Source organism: Lissotriton vulgaris, chromosome 3_1 (genome assembly GCF_964263255.1).
Source record: "Lissotriton vulgaris chromosome 3_1, aLisVul1.2, whole genome shotgun sequence".
Classification (NCBI taxonomy): domain Eukaryota; kingdom Metazoa; phylum Chordata; class Amphibia; order Caudata; family Salamandridae; genus Lissotriton; species Lissotriton vulgaris.
In genome coordinates, this window is record NC_141689.1 from 212,139,766 (window position 1) to 212,155,308 (window position 15,543).

The following is a 15,543-nucleotide window of genomic DNA, read 5'->3' on the forward strand; positions in this document are numbered from 1 at the left end:
CGGACAGGACAGGACTACACCAACGGACTGGTGGTCCACCACCCCCCTCTCACCTTGCCGCTTTTCCCAATAGCTACCAGAATGTACTTGGACCGAAGAACCAGAGTCAGGCTGGCCGGCTGATGTCAACACACACGGCCCCTTTAACTGTCTGGACCACGAGGAAGAGTCCACGCCCCTCTGCAGCGTCAGAATGTCAAAAGGAGGAAGTAGGAGAGAGGCGACGGACGGCGTTTCCCTGGAGGAGGCTGGAGTAGGAGTCGGAGTCGGAGTTGGAGAAAGGTGAGACCAGACGGATACTGAGGAGGAAGAAGAAACTGGGACCGAGAAGCCTGGAGGCTAACGTTTCCGCTCTTCGCCCCGCCACGTTCCCAAGGGAGGAGCGTGGCTTCAAGAGGTACGGGGTCGTGTGGTGGGTTAGGTGGGGCGGAGGAACCAGCCCTGTGTGTAAATTTGTAAAGCCCAGTGTAAAGCTTCCCCTTCCTTCCCCTCACGTGCACTCTTACCTCACGGACTGTGTATAATCCTCGAGACGCACTATCACTTGTTCCCCTCACTCCCGGCCCTGACTAGTGCACCGCGGTCATGCCAGTCACCTGATCCGTTTTCCTTTCTTTCATGCACCGGAGCTGAGGAGAATAGATGGGAGAGACGTCCCCCTGCCGGAGCCCACCGGTACCCGCCGCAATCACTGGAAGAATAAAGCCAAGCTGGAGCAAGCTACCCTTCCCTTTGATCCCGCAGCTCATTCCAGGGACTGAGCAGCACCCCTACTAAGAAAGACTTATATCCCAATAAAACCCTCACTTAAACCCTTACTCAAGGTGCTAGTGTTTCTCTTTACTCCTAAACCCCCGCTGTCAGTCAGAGTATAGTAACGGAAAACCCGGGTATCCCGGTCCCCTTGGGAGAACTGGTGTCAGAAGTGGGATCTCCTCCACCATCCATCCGCAACATAAAGATGGAGGCCCTGATGGAGCACATAATCAAAGGCCAAGAAAAATTGGAGTGGGACGTAGAAAGCCAACTAACCTACGCACAGGCAGATAGAGAACTTTTTACAACTACCATCATGGCCCAACTTGAAAGCCTTAGGAATGTGCAACCTCCCACCCGGGTCATCCCCGGAGAAGTGCATCTGCAAACCCCCATCCTACCGGCGCAGCCCTGCAAAAGTATGTGCACGGTGAGGACCCGGACGCTTTTCTCCTGAATATTAAAAGGGCCTCTCGGGCTATGGGGTGGCCCAAAGAGAAGTGGCCATTCTTTCTTGCTCCGCTCCTTACCGGAGAAGCCCAATCGGCATATCAGGCCGCTAACCCTCTAGGGAACACAACCTATGCTATCATTAAGGAGGTTATCCTAGACCATCTTGGTCTAGATCAAGAGGCCTACCACATACGCTTTTGGAAGGAAAGAGGGGTTCAAGGTGAGAACCCGAAGACCCTATTCTTCAAACTACGGATGGCCGCGGATAAGTGGCTACGACCAGATCTCTGCAGCAAGGAGGAGATACTGTATAAAGTGTACTTAGAGCAATTCATGGAAGCTCTGCCATATGCCACCCAACGCTGGCTGTGCCAACACCCTGGGCTTAATATAGAACAAGCCATAGAAATGTCATCTCACTATGCTCGGGCTCAGCCCAAGACCAGCCCTTGGGAACATGAAAAGGCCCACAAAACCATACCTCCCCCAAAAGTAGAAAGGAGACCCAAAGCAGGAAACGAGGTTCCCAGACTATTACGACCGACAGGAATGATGTCCCCCATGACCAAAGGACCTCAGTGCTTCGAGTGTGGGGATTGGAGCCACATAGCGAGAATGTGCACCAGAAGAAAAACCCAGGAAGAGCCTATGGAGGTCGGGTATCTCCCGAAAACGGTGATGTACTCCGCGGAAATGGGCAGCACGTTCTATGTGAGTATGAGGATGAATAGTTTTAGGGTAAGGGCATTACTGGATTCAGGGTGCCGAGTCGACAGTCGGTGATCCAGGCGCGCTTTGTCAGATTACCCCCCAGACTCCCGTATATATCCGCTGCGTGCACGGGGATGTGAAGCCCTACCCTGTGGTCTCCATTACCATAGTGCTACCAGATAGAGAACTCTATATGGTCCAGGTGGGGGTGGTGGATTCTCTGCCAGAAGACATGATTCTGGGGACTGACAACCCCGAATTCCTTTCCCTCTTTAGGGAGACCCTGTCCAAACCTGTACAGGGAGGGGCCCTACCCACATACCTGTCCCCCGAACTCTGGGTAATTGATAGGAGCTTTCGCTTTGCTCAGAGAGAAGATAGGACCCTATTCAATGCATGGGAAAGCGCCCATGCCTCAGATGGGGTCAACGCCCCAGACGTACCCCAGGTTCCTGGTTACGAACGAATTGCTATATCGCCAGGCCAGGCAAGATGGAGACCTACAATTGTTGGTGCCCCGCTCCTTTCGGGAGCAAGTACTCTTCTTTGCTCACGCCCATTTGACAGCAGGCCATGCAGGCAAAGAAAAAACCACAGAAAGTATCATTCGACATTTTTTCTGGCCTGGGATATATCGGGAAGTTCAGGACTTCTGTGCCAAATGTGAGGTATGCCAAAGAAGAAACACCCATCGACCCAGTGCTGCACCCCTACAAAGGAGCCCATCATAGGAGTCCCCTTCAAAAGGGTCCGCATGGGTATAATAGGACCCCTGCGGAAGACGGGACGAGGACACCTGTACGCCCTTGTGATCGTCGACTAGGCCACCCGGTTTGTGGAGGCCTTTCCTTTACGGACCACCACAACCTCTGCAATCGCCGAGAAGTTTGTGGAACTGTTCTCCCGCGTGGGGTTTCCCAAAGAGGTGCTTACAGATCAGGGGATCCCCTTCACCTCCAAGCTGATGAAGGATGTATGTACCTCTCTAGACATCAAGCATCTGAAGACCTCGGTGTACCACCCCCAGACAGATGGCCTCATTGAAAGGTACAACCAGGCACTCAAGGCAACCCTAAAAAAGATGCTGAGCACTGAGGGGCCCACCTGGGACTGGCTTCTGCCCCTCACCCTGTATGTCATAAGGGCCCAGAAGCAGAGTAGCCTGGGATGTTCGTCCTTCGAACTATTATACGGAAGACTTCCCAGGTCCCTCCTAGAGATGACGAAGGACATGTGGGAAAACGAAGAATCCCAAGAACAGAAGAGCATGCTGGAATAAACCACCCAGCTCAGAACCAAACTGGGAAAGCTACGAGAACTAGCATACTCCACCCTGGAACTACAACAAGAGAGGTATAAAAAGAATTATGAAAAGGGAAAGAGGCTGAGAAGAATCGACATAGGGAAGTGGGTTCTGGTGTTGCTGCAATCCATAAGCAACAAAACCAAAAATGAGTGGCAAGGCCCTTTCCAGGTTGTTGACGCCATCGGTCAGACCACCTATAGATTACGCCTGTCATCCACGAAAACACAAACATACCATATTAATATGTTGAAAGAATGGTTGGGGCCTGTTAGACCCGGGACCCCAGGCTGGCCAAGGCTCACGCCAAAGTCAGTCAGAGACCACCATGTCTAAGGTCAGGGCAAGGGAGTTACACACCAAGATAACCCCTGCTCACCCTCTAGGTAACGTGATGCGAGCAGCAAGGCTAATATCAGAGGCGATGTGTAAAGCGTTTGCGCGCGCACCCAGTAACAAAACCCAAGGCCCACCACAAAGGAAACTCCACACAAGGTTATATAAAAAATAGCCCTCGTATTATAGCAAAAACACATTAGATAACACACATACTTTACAATGTGCCAACAGGCACGGGCAGAATTTACAAGGGATTATGTACAGGACAGGGCCACATGGACCACTGTCAGGGGTAGGCACTTGTTAGAAATAATACTTGTAGGTATAACACTTAGCACATAAACATATAATGACTGTAGCACTAAAATAGTTAATGTTAATGTAAGTCAAACTTTTAGAGCGCACGGCTACCCCAAAGGGTGTCCCGGCGCTTTAGCAAAGAGGCCCCTAGAAACAGAAAAAAACCAAGGCAGACACACTACAGTTATCGCGGGTTACTTGGTGAAGAGCAGAGTCTTCAGCTCCTTCCTGAAAGCCAAGAGGTTGTTTGCTTTCCGAAGGGAAAGTGGGAGTTCGTTCCACAGGCAAGCTGTCACGTGTTGGAAGGAGCGACCTCCCATCCGGACACGTTTGACCACAGGCACCTCCATTTTGGCCAGTTCCGCCGACCGCAAAGACCTCCGTGGCACATAGAAAGCGGTACGCTTCCTCAGATAGTGAGGGCCAATCGCATGGAGAGCTTTAAACGCCAAAGTGAGGAGTTTAAATCTAATTCTCCCAGCGATAGGCAGCCAGTGCAGCCTGGCTAAGAGCGCTGAGGCACTGGCTCTCCTGGGCAGGCCATAGATGGCTCTGGCCGCCGAATTCTGTACAATCTGCAGCCTAGATAACAGATATTTAGGTAGGCCCGCAAAGAGCGCATTTGCATAGTCCAGGCGTGATCCCACCAACGCCTGAACTACATTCCTACGGTACTGCAGTGAAAGCAGGGGAAGAAATTTCCTAAGCATCTTGAGGATGCTGAAACATTTCCCTGCTAATCCCAGGATGTGAGGACGAAAAGAGAGGTCATCATCAAACACCACTCCGAGATTTTTTACTTGAGCAGATGGTGTCTCTGGGGGGAACATGTCCTGGGGCCACCATGTCTTCCAGCCCGGGTCTGGGGCACAGCCGAAGAAGAGCAGCTCAGACTTGTCTGAGTTGCATTTCAGGCTGTGCCGCTGAAACCACGCAAAGACTGCGCTTAGACAGTCCTTGATTCTGCCGCCGTTGAAGACCTCTCCCTTCCTGCAGGTGAACAAGAGCTGGGTGTCATCAGCGTATGAGATGACCCGGGCCCCAAACGCCTCTGCTACCTCCGCTAGAGGGGCCATATATATGTTGAAAATGGTGGGGCTCAAGATAGATCCTTGAGGCACCCCCACCTCCAGCGAAGGCATTTCGGCCGAGAACGGCGGAGCCCAGATCACCTGTCGGCGGTCGGCAAGAAAGGATTGAAACCAGTCCAGCACCGTCCCTCGCAGACCAATCTCCCTGAGTCTTGAGAGAAGGCCAGCGTGTGGGACGGTGTCGAACGCCGCCGATAGGTCCAACATGACTAACAATAGTAAATGTAGTACACAACCAGTAATCATTGGTAAGGGTAAATACCTCCTACACAACCCTAAACACTGTAGGAAAATCACGGAGGGAACTAGGACCTTATCATCAGGACCTATAGAAGGAAAACCATCACCTAAGCAGGTCACTTTTAGCAAAGGGAAGGAAACCTAAACAATCACCTAAGCAGGTCACATTTAGCAAAGGTAATACATAAACAATCCTCTAAGCAGGTCACTTTTAGCAAAGGGGATAAAACATAAACAATCACCTAAGCATGTCACTTTTAGCAAAGGTAATGAAACATAAACAATCCTCTGAGCAGGTCACTTTTAGCAAAGGGGATAAAACATAAATACATTGCATATGAGGCATTAAAACACATTCAGAGGTGCAGGTAGAACATTTGCGCAGGAATCACATAAACAAGTAAATTACAATGCGCAGGGTGCATGTAGCACAACACTAGAATTGTCCCCCAGGCCAACTGGCCTTGCAAGGGCTGAAATGCCCTGAGTCCAAATGTCAGGGAAGGCAGCACAGAACACAAAGCCTAAACGTAGCAACTGTCCACTAAGTGCTGGACAGTTGTAAATAGAGATGATGCCAACGTTGGAGCCTCGTGGGCTCAAGAACAAGGGTGAGGGCAAGTACTGCGTGAGAGCCTCGGGGCTCTAACCAACTGCCTGTGTCCCCCCAAGAGCCTCTCAGGGCTCGCAAACAAGTAATGGCACTTCGAGCCTTTCTGGGCTCGTAAATCAAATAAATGCGGGCTGTGAGCCTCTCTCAGGGCTCTCTAATAAATGTGGGCGATGAGCCACTCTGGGCTCTGGGACAAAGAACTGTCACTGTGAGCCTCACGGGGGCTCGAAAACAAAGGTATGCCGCCTGAATCTCGGGGGCTCTGAACAGAGAACTGCGGCGTCATCTTGAGCCTCTCTGGCTCGTAAGCAAAGGTGGGGGCTCTGGGCTTCTTGCACCTATGGGGCGACGTCGGAGCAGCCCTCTGCCAACTGGGGCCGCTCGGAAAACAGAGAGAAACGCCCCCGCACTCACCGGGATCTCGTTCGGTCTCGTGGCTTCGGTGCTCCTCCTGCCAGTTTGGGGCTCTTCTCCACACCGGAGAGCCCTCGCTTGCCGCTAGCCTCTTGCCCGGTCCTCTTCTGGGATCAGAGCTGGGTAGGGCTGGCTGCGAGTCAGGAGACAGCTTCCTCCCACCTGGGGGAAGCAGAGAACGGCGCCGGCTCACCTCTTGGTCACTGGAGCGCGGGGTGGGCTCCCGTTAGCTTCCGGATCCTTCCTTCCATTTCCGGGTCCTCGCTGGCAGCGCGGCGGCCCGTCTCCGGCTCCGTATGCAGGGGGATGAATTCACCGAGGGGTGGGCTCCCTCGAGGTGAATATAGTAGCCCGGGCGGCCAGGACGCGGGGCAATTGCGGCGTGGGCAGCGACTGGAGTAAACATAAAGCGCTCTGAGCGCAAGCAGGCAAGAAAGCGCTCCTAAGCGCTTGCACAGCAACAAAAGCGCTTCCTGGCGCAAAGGGGGAAAGGAAAGCGCTCCAAGCGCTTAGGAGAGAAATAAAGCGCTTCCAGGCGCTTAAAGGACACAAGTCCAGCAAAAGTCCTCCTGGAAAGTGCAGCAAGGCAGGGGGGCAAGGCTGGGCCCAGAGCCAGCTCACTGGGTCTCCAGGCAGGGAGACAGTCCAAGTGGCGGTCCTCCTGGCCCCAGCAACAGCAGCAGCCCCCTCTGGCAGGATCCAAAAGCAGAACAGAGAACAAAATGTATGGGAACACAGCCCCTTCTTATACTGTAAATTCCTTTGTCTGTAGGTGCAGGGTGGGGGGAAACCAGTCGCAGCTGGTTTTGAAGCACCCTTGATAGCTCAACCACCCATTTCATTTACTGGCAGGGCTAGGGTAATCAGTCGCACCACAGGGGGTGGACCCAGCATTGTGTGGGGAAAGTCCAGCCCCATCAGGGACCAGGTGCACTCCTCCCCAGCCATCAACATGCTAATCTCACACTCACCACCGGGCAGACCCATCCAGCCTTCCTGGAGCCAGGCTCACCAGCCAGCTAAAACCAATCACATGCCAGGCATATTTTACATTATTATGCTAAGTCCTAGAAGTGGCATTTCTACACAAGACACACTCATGCCACATACATCATTGTGAAGCATTCATTCTCACGAGCTAGCACATAACAAATCCGAGTCTGCACTCCCCATGCATCAGGAACTACCAGGGACACACACATTCCCCATGCATCCTTATGGGAAAGCAGGCCAGCCTAACTACATGCACGCACTTTACTCTGGGACACAAGGAAAAAGTGTGCACAGACCAAAAATCATCAACACAGATCATATATTAAAAGCAAAAAGATTAGGGGTGAACCTGCCAGAAGGGCCAAGTCCAACACAACCCCCTTCCAGCCAAACGCAGGGCAGACCAATCACCACTGTGATGGCTTCCCTGCTTGGGGCGATAAAACACGGACGCGGGCCCGCAACTGCAGGGACACCCTCCTGTTTTACGCCACGGTGAACCCCTGGGGTTCTTTCTAAAACCATGGTAGGGACTAACTGGGCTACCCGACTGGTACTCTTCAGCTGCCCTCGGCCAGGACCAGGCAATAGGCCACCCAGGTACCACTGGTTCCTGCCTACTCACAAAGTGGGGGGTAGTAACCCCTGGCACATAATAGCCTTTCTCCACTCTTCCTGCCTGCAAGACAGGGCTAGACTGCCACTGGTTCGCCAGCCTAGGGTCTACAACCTTAGGTGGACCAGGAGTCTCAGGGAAGGCTCTCCCCCCCTTACCTCTTCTCCTAGGGTTCCTCCTCCTTCTTCGAGGGGTACCCTCTAAACACCATTCTTCCAACCTAGGGTTTAACCCCTCAGGTGGTACCGGGATCAGAGGTGGGCTCTCCCACCCTCTGCACCCCCTTCCAGAGTCCTGCTCCCTCCCAACCTGGGCGGTACCTCTGGAGAAAGAACTGGTCAGGACACTGATTACAGTATTCCCACCCTTCAGGTCAGGCGAATCCTGAACCTGGACCTCCAACCTCCGGTCTAGAACCTTTGGTGGAATCACTGCCTGGCACTCCAGGACTTCTGGGGACTCACATACTATCACCAATCACTCTTTTTGCTGGACTTCTTTTCCCTTCCTGCTGGAGCAGTACTGCCAGACTCTATAACCATAGAAGCTCCGCTTACAGAGGCTTCAGGTCCTCTACAAACTAGGAGCTCTCCCTAAAGTGAACTAACAGGTAAGCTTAGGTCCCCATCCTGGTGTTCCCTAAAAAAACCATCCAGGCTCTGAGGCAGGGCTTTGGGAGTCTGGGGACTCTCGGTCTCACACTCACTCCCGCTCCACTGAGACAGGCAGTAAGCCCCTACATCCTCCTCACTATACTGGGACCTAGCTGGGCAACTTTTACCCTTCTCCACCACACTGGGTTGGAGGAAACCTGACCCACTATTGTTGGAATCACTCACTAGCGACTCCAGAGAACGTCTCGCACTGTCCCAGCGCTCTGCTTCTCTTGCAAGCTCACAAGGCTCAGTCAATCCACACCCTAACAGGTTTTGGCGCAACTCTGGTGCAAAACAGTTGAGCAGTTGCTCCCTGACAACTAGGTTGAACAGTCCCTCAAACTCAGATTCCCCGTGAACCCTTATCCAATCAATTAGTGCATCCTCACAATCATCGGAATAATCCTCCCAATCCTGGTGAGGTTCTTGAATTTCAGCCGACACTCCTCTTCTAGGGAAACAGGTACTATACTCGGGGAACTGGGAGTGGGACTGTCTACACTGACATTTAAATCGCTGCCACCACTGGACTCACCCCTCCCTGGGGAATCCAGACAATTACAACTGCACTCAGGGAATAACCTACTCTCTAGGGCTACCTTCTCCCTGAACAAGGCCCTTTCAGCCTCTAGCTTGGCATGCTCCAACCTGAGCTGTTCCATCGCTACTTGATGCTCCCGCTCTTCCTTCCTATCCAACCACTCCTCTGGGGACAGGGAAAGGGATGGGGCGCTGGTACTGACACTGGACCCAGCAAGGGACTCAGTATCTATGGGGTCCTCACTATCTACTGGTGCCCATCCACTGTCATCATCATCAAACTCACATTCTTCAGGACTCCTCACAGACTCACCACCCTCATGGCGTGCGGCCCGGGCCCTATCTCTCTCACTGTGCTCACGGTCCCACTGATCCTTTTGCCACAGGATCAGGCTGTCCCTAAGCTGAGACTGAGTATCCAACTCACTCACATCTATGCCTCCCTTTTCACAGAATCTGACCAGCACCAACCTACTGTATCTAAAAAGACCACAGAGATCAAAAGCAGGCTCCATTTTTGTGGACGTTCTCAAGAAAAGTTTGACACAGGGAACCTGGGGGTCTGAGCTTAACAGGAGTATACAATTAACAAAATTCAGCAATATTCCTAACTCAGAGAACTTGCACTCCTCTGTCCAGTGTAACACACCCCTCATTCACACACACCCCCCCTCGGTAAGGCAGTTTCTACCACCCCTGATTTCTCAACCTGACCATAAGCGACACAGGTACCAATCTGGGAGCAGGGCGGGGAAAAAGGTACTGGACACAAAATACAAAATGACACCTTTCAGGAGAAGCAATATTGAACTTCAACTAAAAAACAATAATCCCCAAAATGTGGTTATCTAAAAATGTAGAGTTTTGTAGTGTGGCCTGTTGCCACTGTGGTAGTTCAAGTTCAAGTTCAGAATTTGTATAGCGCACTACTCACCCAGAGGGTCTCAAGGCGCTTGGGAGAAGGTGGGTGCATTACTTATTGAATAGCCAGGTTTTTAGCTGTTTTCTGAAGGAGAGGTGGTTCTGAGTAAGGCAGGGGTGGGTTGGGAGAGAATTCCAGGTTCTGGCCGCTAAGTAGGAGAAAGATCTTCCTCCCATGGTGGATCTGTTGATGCGCGGAATAGCGGCGAGGGCTTGATTGGATGACCGTAGTTGGCGGGTGGGTGTGTAGAAGGACAGTCGTTTGTTGAGGCATTCGGGTCCTAGGTCATAGAGGGCTTTGTGTGCGTGGGTGAGGAGACGGAACGTTATTCTCTTGTTGACGGGAAGCCAGTGGAGATCTTTCAGGTGACCAGAAATTTGGAGTTTTTGCTGTAGTTTGGCTGTGGTTCCGGCGTAAAGGGTGTTTCCATATTCTAGTCGGCTAGTCACTAGTGCGTGGGTGACTGTCTTTCTTGTTTCTGTAGGGATCCAGCGGAATATTTTTTTGAGCATGCGTAGGATGTTGAAGCATGATGATGAGAAGGCGTTGACTTGTCTGGTCATCGAGAGGGAGGAGTCTAGGATGAAGCCCAGGTTCCGTGTGTGATCTGTAGGTATGGGTGGTGTGCCCAGAGCCGGTGGCCACCATGAGTCGTCCCATGCAGAGGGGGACGAACCTAAGATGAGGACTTCCGTTTTGTCCGAGTTTAGTTTTAAGCGGCTGTTCTTCATCCATTCGGCTACTTCTTTCATTCCTTCGTGTAGATTGGTTTTGGCGGGGTTGGGGTCTTTGGTGAGGGAGAGGATTAGCTGGGTGTCGTCAGCGTAGGAGATGATGTTGAGGTTGTGTTGACGCGCGATGGTTGTGAGGGGACTCATGTATACGTTGAAGAGGGTGGGACTGAGTGATGATCCTTGTGGTACGCCGCAGATGACTTTGGTGGACTGATTTGAATGGGGGGAGGCGGACTCTCTGGGTTCTTCCGGCGAGGAATGAGATGATCCAGTCCAACGCTTTTCTTTGTATTCCAACGTTGCTGAGGCGTTGTATGAGGGTGTTATGGCAGACTGTGTCGAAGGCGGCGGAGAGGTCAAGTAGGATGAGGGCAACTGTTTCTCCGTTGTCCATTAGCGTTCGGATGTCGTCTGTGGCGGCGATGAGGGCGGTTTCGGTGCTGTGTTTGGCTCGAAAGCCAGACTGTGAGGGGTCAAGTGAATTGTTGGCTTCAAGGAAGGCAGCCAGCTGAATATTGACGGCTTTCTCAATGATTTTGGCCGGGAAGGGGAGGAGTGAGATGGGGCGGTAGTTTTTAAGTTCAGAGGGGTCTGCTGTGGGTTTCTTCAGAAGGGCGCTGAGTTCTGCATGTTTCCAGCTTTCTGGGAAGGTAGCGGAGTTGAAGGAGCAGTTGATGACATCAAGGAGATGGGGTGCGATGATGGAGTCTGCCTTGTTGAAGATGTGGTGTGGGCATGGGTCAGTGGGTGAACCTGAGTGGATGGAGTTCATCAGACGGATGGTGTCTTCAGTAGTGATTGGGTTCCAGGCGTAAAGGTTGTCAGAGTGCTGTTTTGGTTCAGGGGTGGGTGGAGTGGGCTGTTCTTCGGGTTGATTTTCAAAGCTGTTATGAATGTCGGCGATTTTGTTGTGGAAGAAATAGGATAGAGAGTCGCAGAGGTCTTGGGAGGGAGTGATGTCGTTGGTGCCGGTGGTGGGGTTGGTGAATTCTTTGACGATGTTGAATAGTTCCTTGCTGTTGTGGGCGTTGTTGTCGAGTAGATCCTTGAATGCTGATTTTTTGGTGGATCGGATCAATTGGTGGTGTTTGCGGGTGGCGTCCTTGAAGGTGGTCAGGTTGGTAGTGGTTGGGTTTTTTCTCCAGGTTTTCTCGAGGGTACGACATAACTTCTTGGATTTCTTAAGGTCGTCGTTGAACCAAGGGGCTTTTCTGCTACTTTGTTTGATCTGGTGGTTTTTCAAGGGTGCTAATTTATTAGCGATGTGGGTGATCCAATGTGAGAGTTTGGTGGCAGCTTGGTTTGGGTCCGATGATGTGGCGGGGGGGTTTTGGTTGAGCGAGGTGAGGAGTTGGTCGGTGGTGATTTTGTTCCAGTTTCTTCGAGGAATTGGTTGTGGGGGGTTGTGGTTCGGGGTCTTTTTGTAACTGAAGTGAACGCAGCTGTGGTCCGTCCAGTGGAGGTCTGTGGTGTGATTGAAGGAGATGTGTTTGCTGGAGGTGAAGATGGGGACAAGCGTGTGTCCGGCAAGGTGAGTGGGAGTGTTAACTAGTTGTTTCAGTCCGAGATTGTTCAGGTTGTCCAGGAGTGCGGTAGTGTTGCTGTTGTTGTTATTTTCCCGGTGGAAGTTGAGGTCTCCCAGTAGAATGTAGTTCTCAGAGGAGAGGGCGTGTGGGCTGATGAAATCCGTGATGTCTTCGTTGAATTGTGTGCGGGATCCTGGTGGTCTGTAGATGAGGGTGCCTCTAAGTGTGGTCCTGGGGTCGATATGGATTTGGGAGTGAAGGTGTTCGGTGGTAGTGAGGTTATCGATGGAGCTGGTCGTGATTCGGATGGTGTTTTTATGGACGATGGCGATGCCTCCTCCTGTTTGGTTGGTGCGGTCTTTTCGGATGATCTTGTAAGCGTCCGGGATGGCTATGGCGATGTCGGCGCTGATGAGGCGTTCATCCATGTTTCTGTAAGGAAGGCGACGTCCGGTGATGTAGTGTCGAGTAGGTCCCAGAGTTCAGTGGCGTGTCTGTGGACCGAGCGGGTGTTAAGCAGGATGCAGTTCAGGTGGTTGGAGTCGGAGCTGTGTTTGGAGTTGGTGGGTTTGACGAGGGACCTGATGCAGGCGAACTTGCAGGAGTGGCAGGCGGAGGATCCGTGAGTGTGTCCTGGGGTGGCTTCACAGCATTGATGTGTGTGTCCGGGGTTGAGGCCAAGGAGGGTAGCGGCGACATACGTTGTGCGGGTCGGGGTGGACGAGAACCAGGGGGTCTGGCGCTGGGCGCGGTCCAGGCGCAGATGGGCGTAGATGGGCTTACCTTTGGCGCACCGCTGCGTGTGGACGCTGCACGTGGAGGCATCTGTCATATGTGGATAGTGGAGGGGGGTGGGGCATGGGAGGAGCAGCTGGGAGGCGGTAGCGGGGAGGAGAGACGGCTGTGAGGCAACAACAACAACAAAATGGCTGCAACGAAAGGAAAACGAAACAGGGCGAGACTGGGGCACAGACTAGGCAGACTGTATGGGTATATGCACAATCGGGCTAAGACAATTTCACCAATTTAAATAAAGCGAGCAGAGAAATGCGGGCGTTACAGTGATAAAGCAGGCAATGGCGCACAATCACACTTAGATAGCGCTACATGTACAGGCAATGGAAGCAGAGCGAGCGGTGCAATTAATTATCCTGAATGCGCTACGATACCACGGAGCCTCGTCAGCAGATTTCGGCGCTATGAGGTCACAGTGCCTTGGAAGCAGCTTCAAGCGCTACGGAGTCTTGGGAGCGACCTCTTCTGAGCGGGTCAGGAGAGTCACAGCGCAAAGCGCAGCGCAAACGCAAGTCCAATCCGCACCGCTTGCCACCAATGTTAGACCCGGGACCCCGGGCTGGCCAAGGCTCACGCCAAAGTCAGTCAGAGACCACCAAGTCTAAGGTCAGGGCAAGGGAGTTACACACCAAGATAACACCTGCTCACCCTCTAGGCAACGTGACGCAAGCAGCAAGGCTAATCTCGGAGGCGATGTGTAAAGCGTTTGCGCGCGCACCCAGCAACAACACCCAAGGCCCACCACAAAGGAAACTCCACACAAGGTTATATAAAAAATAGCCTTTGTATTATAGCAAAAACACATTAGATAACAGACATACTTTACAATGTGCCAACAGGCACGGGCAGAAATTACAAGGGATTATGTACAGGACAGGGCCACATGGACCACTGTCAGGGGTAGGCACTTGTTAGAAATAATACTTGTAGGTATAACACTTAGCACATAAACATATAATGACACTAGCACTAAAATAGTAAATGTAGCACACAACCAGTAATCACTGGTAAGGGTAAATACCTCCTAAGCAACCCTAAACACTGTAGGAAAATCACGCAGGGAACTAGGACCTTATCATCAGGACCTATAGAAGGAAAACCATCACCTAAGCAGGTCACTTTTAGCAAAGGGAAGGAAACCTAAACAATCACCTAAGCAGGTCACATTTAGCAAAGGTAATACATAAACAATCCTCTAAGCAGGTCACTTTTAGCAAAGGGGATAAAACATAAACAATCACCTAAGCAGGTCACTTTTAGCAAAGGTAATAACATAAACAATCCTCTAAGCAGGTCACTTTTAGCAAAGGGGATAAAACATAAACAATCACCTAAGCAGGTCACTTTTAGCAAAGGTAATGAAACATAAACAATCCTCTGAGCAGGTCACTTTTAGCAAAGGGGATAAAACATAAATACATTGCATATGAGGCATTAAAACACATTCAGAGGTGCAGGTAGAACATTTGCGCAGGAATCACATAAACAAGTAAATTACAATGCGCAGGGTGCATGTAGCACAACACTAGAATTGTCCCCCAGGCCAACTGGCCTCGCAAGGGTTGAAATGCCCTGAGTCCAAATGTCAGGGAAGGCTGCGCAGGTAGCACAGAACACAAAGCCTACACGTAGCAACTGTCCACTAAGTGCTGGACAGTTGTAAATACAGATGATGCCAACGTTGGAGCCTCGTGGGCTCAAGAACAAGGGTGAGGGCAAGTACTGCGTGAGAGCCTCTGGGCTCTAACCAACTGCCTGTGTCCCCCCAAGAGCCTCTCAGGGCTTGCAAACAAGTAATGGCACTTCGAGCCTCTCTGGGGTCATAAATCAAATAAATGCGGGCTGTGAGCCTCTCTCAGGGCTCTTTAATAAATGTGCACGATGAGCCTCTCTGGGCTCTGGGACAAAGAACTGGCGCCATGAGCCTCACGGGGGCTCGAAAACAAAGGTATGCCGCCTGAGCCTCAGGGGCTCTGAACAAAGAACTGCGACACCGTCTCGAGCCTCTCTGGCTCGTAAGCAAAGGTGGGGGCTGTGGGCTTCTTGCACCTATGGGGCGACGTTGGAGCGGCCCTCTGCCAACTGGGGCCGCTCGGAAAACAAATAGAAACGCCCCCGCACTCACTGGGATCTCGTCCGGTCTTGTGGCTTCAGTGCTCCTCCTGCCGGTTCGGGGCTCTTCTCCACACTGGAGAGCCCTCGCTGAGCGCTAGCCTCTTGCCCGGTCCTCTCCTGGGACCGGAGCCGGGTAGGGCTGGCGGCGAGTCAGGAGACAGCTTCCTCCCACCTGGGGAAAGCAGAGAACGGCGCCGGCTCACCTCTTGGTCACTGGAGCGCGGGTTGTGATCCTGTTAGCTTCCGGTTCCTTCCTTCCTTTTCCGGGTCATCGCGGGCAGCGCGGCGGCCCGTCTCTGGCTCCGTAGGCAGGGGGATGAATTTACCGAGGGGTGGGCTCCCTCGAGGTGAAAATAGTAACCCCGGCGGCCAGGACGCGGGGCAATTGCGGCGTGGGCATCCACTGGAGTAAACATAAAGCGCTCT

General features: G+C 52.2%; 1 pseudogene; it reads left to right on the forward strand.

Annotated features, from left to right (window-relative positions):
• The first annotated feature begins 1,236 nt into the window (after positions 1-1,236).
• Positions 1,237-2,964, forward strand: LOC147726218 (uncharacterized; annotated as a pseudogene).
• The last annotated feature ends 12,579 nt before the right edge of the window (positions 2,965-15,543 follow it).